The sequence below is a fragment of the Entelurus aequoreus genome, linkage group LG24 (assembly GCF_033978785.1).
Source record: "Entelurus aequoreus isolate RoL-2023_Sb linkage group LG24, RoL_Eaeq_v1.1, whole genome shotgun sequence".
Classification (NCBI taxonomy): Eukaryota; Metazoa; Chordata; class Actinopteri; order Syngnathiformes; family Syngnathidae; genus Entelurus; species Entelurus aequoreus.
In genome coordinates this window covers 24,224,396-24,228,039 of record NC_084754.1, presented here as the reverse complement: position 1 = coordinate 24,228,039, position 3,644 = coordinate 24,224,396, and the positions used below count along the sequence as shown (strand labels likewise).

Sequence of the window (3,644 nt, the reverse complement as noted above, 5' to 3'; positions counted from 1 at the left end):
CGTTTTAAACCCACCCTAGCATATCACTGGGTGAAATCCCTTATGTGAAAACTGGGTGATGGGAGATTTTTCCTTTTTTTTTTTTTTTTTTTTTTTTTTTAACGCTAGCTCTCTGTGTTCCTGAGACATGCTTCATTTTTTCCCCCCCATGAGTCCATGCAGCTCTGCAGCACGTTCTCCCAGCTGCGAATCCAACCCCAGAATCCTTACTTATTTCTTGCTTGTGTTTAACAAGAACGTCAGAAGTTTTGATGAGGGAAAGTCTACTGTTTGACATGAATCAACAGAACATTAGAAAAGTCTTGGTTTGAAGTTCTGGTCCTGGTGGTACATCTTGAGAACTTGCCTCCAGCAAGGTACTGCAGATAAATCTGATGCATTTGAAGGTCAGAATGTCTTTTTGTTCAGATCTTCATTGTCATAGCACGGGGGTCGGCAACCCGCGGCTCTAGAGCCGCATGCGGCTCTTTAGCGCCGCCCTAGTGGCTCTCTGGAGATTTTTCAAAAATGTATGAAGAATGGAAAAAGATGAGGGGGGAAAAAAAATAAATTTTTTGGTTTTAGTATGGTTTCTGTAGGAGGACAAACATGACACAAACCTCCGTAATTGTTATAAATCACACTGTTTATATTAAATATGCTTCACTGATTCAAGTATTTGGCGAGCGCCGTTTTGTCCTACTTATTTTGGCGGTCCTTGAACTCACCGTATAGTCTGTTTACATGCATAACTTTCTCCGACTTTCTAGGACGTGTTTTATGCCACTTCTTTTTCTGTCTCATTTTGTCCACCACACTTTTAACGTTGTACATGAGTGCACAAAGGTGAGTTTTGTTGATGTTATTGACTTGTGTGAAGTGCTAATCAGACATATTTGGTCACTGCATGACTGCAAGCTAATCGATGCTAACATGCTATTTAGGCTAGCTATATGTACATATTGCATCATTATGCCTAATTTGTAGCTATATTTGAGCTAATTTAGTTTCCTTTAAGTCCTCTTAATTAAATTTATATCTCATGACACATGTAATATGGCTTTTAATTTTTTGCGGCTCCAGACAGATTTGTTTTTTTTTTTTTTGGTCCAATATGGCTCTTTCAACATTTTGGGTTGCCGACCCCTGTCATAGCAGTTGTGCACCTCTTCACCTTTCATAAAGTGTGCATGAGTTGTGTATTGGGGGGTTTGTGCGGTGACAGATCATTCTAAAAAGTAAATCGAACGCAGTCTGAATCAAACACCCTGCAAACGCAGCTTAGTGTAAGTGATCAGGGTTTGTTTTGCATCCATTTCCCCCCGTCTGACTCTTATGTGACAACGTTTCTGATCCTCCGCCAGAGAAAAGCATCTGTTCTCGGCAGCCAGTTAGAATAACAAACATTTTCAGCAGGCCTGACGGCTCAAACTATACTTCCTGGAGCATGAAAAATACTTGGCTCGTGATCGCGCTGCAGTGCTGTCAGGAGCACATATTGGTCCCATAATGTAGCGCTATAGAGCACGATGCCAAGGAGGAGCCCTAGAGGATTCCGGACCTGGACAAGAACCAATTAAAAAAACAGCTCAAGCGCACACTCAGTTCGCAGTGACTTGAGTTACAAAGGTTACAGTATTACAGGAAACTGCTGTGTCGTTGCAGAATACAAAATAAATTCCACCTGTCATCTATTTCTCCTTGTTCAATATTCAAACTAACAAATGAGTAATGTTTGTTGCAAAATTTTCCAAAAAACAACAACATTTGGATTGCTGGTTCTCAAATGGAGGTATCATTAACCTGGGGGTACGTGAAAGCACTCCGTGGGGTACTTAAGAGTGTTTTATATTATAGTTTCTTCAAAATAGCCACCCTTTGCTCTGATTACTTTTTCGCACATTCTTGGCATTTTCTCGATGAGCTTCAAGAGGTAGTCAGTCACCTGAAATGGACTTCACCTCACAGGTGTGCTTGAAGCTCTTCAAGAGAATGCCAAGACTGTGCGAAGCAGTAATCAGAGCAAAGGGTGGGCTATTTTGAAGAAACTAGAATACAAAACATGTTTTCAGTTATTTCACCTTTTTTTGTTAAGTACATAACTGCACATGTGTTCATTCATAGTTTTGATGCCTTCAGTGACAATCTACAATGTAAATAGTCATGAAATTAAGAAAACACATTGAATGAGAAGGTGTGTCCAATTTAAAATTTTGATTAGGGATGTCCGATAATGGCTTTTTGCCAATATCCGATATTACGATATTGTCCAACTCTTTAATTACCGATACCGATATCAACCGATACCGATATATACAGTCGTGGAATTAACACATTATTATGCCTAATTTGGACAACCAGGTATGGTGAAGATAAGGTCCTTTTTTAAAAAATTAATAAAATAAAATATGATAAATAAATTAAAAACATTTTCTTGAATAAAAAAGAAAGTAAAACAATATAAAAACAGTTACATAGAAACTAGTAATTAATGAGAATGAGTAAAATTAACTGTTAAAGGTTAGTACTATTAGTGGACCAGCAGCACGCACAATCATGTGTGCTTACGGACTGTATCCCTTGCAGACTGTATTGATATATATTGATATATAATGTAGATACCAGAATATTAATAACGGAAAGAAACAACCCTTTTGTGTGAATGAGTGTAATTGGGGGAGGGAGGTTTTTTGGGTTGGTGCACTAATTGTAAGTGTATCTCGTGTTTTTTTATGTTGATTTAATAAAAAACAAAAAAAAACACAAAAAAAAAAACGATACCGATAAAAAAAACGATACCGATAATTTCCGATATTAAATTTTTTTAAAGCATTTATCGGCCGATAATATCAGCAGGCCGATATTATCGGACATCTTTAATTTTGATTATTCATTGTGAATCACGGGTTATTATCGGCTTGCATAATTCAAATGAACTTAAAACATTTTTGGGACACAAATGCAATTTTATTGTCAGAAGGTCATCCAGAAACATTTGTTAAAGTGTTTTACTTGAATGCACATCATTTTTTTGTTCAAAGCTTGGTAACAGTTGAACTAAAGTCCAGTCAGGGTGTATTTTGGAGTGAAATTATTGTCTTTGTACTGACGTATGTATTGATGGGATCACTGACCGTACAACAACACATGCTGCTTTTCAGCTGATGGACTTCACCACCCACTTAAAAGGGAACTGCACTTATTTTTAATTTTGCCTATCTTTCACAATTATTATGAGACAAGAAGACAAATGTTTTTTGTTTTTTTTTGCATTCTAACTTGTAATAAATAATCTGCTCGTTCTAGGTAACTAGCAATGCAGCTAATAGGAGCAATCTATACTACCTCTAAATCACTTTGAAAATGCTTTTGAGTTTGTAATGCACAACACAATGCGATAAAACACAGATCTGCACTGACTGAAAAAATGAACAATCATATTACAGTATGTGTGAAGTGTTAGCCCACATTTCATGTTTTGTTTGTACAAGATCAACATTATAGTGACTTACTTGACGGACAATTGTTTGTTCGGTGAAGCTGGCCGGGGACGTTTTCCACTTGATTTTGGGAATGCATGCCATTTCTGTTGGCATAGCTTGGCTCTAAGTTTCACATTTACAGTGTCTAATCATGCAGACTTCACTCTCTCGGTTTCCGTCTGC

At 37.4% G+C, this 3,644-nt stretch overlaps 1 protein-coding gene across 1 annotated transcript in view; it reads left to right on the top strand.

The window, feature by feature from the left end:
* Positions 1 to 574: 574 nt before the first annotated feature.
* The window catches only part of LOC133641612 (uncharacterized), an 11,601-nt gene continuing 8,531 nt past the window's right edge, over positions 575 to 3,644 (top strand). Inside the window, exon 1 of the transcript XR_009824309.1 lies at positions 575 to 825. The gene's annotated coding sequence lies outside the window, so the exon portion shown is untranslated. The remainder of the gene's footprint in view (positions 826 to 3,644) is intronic.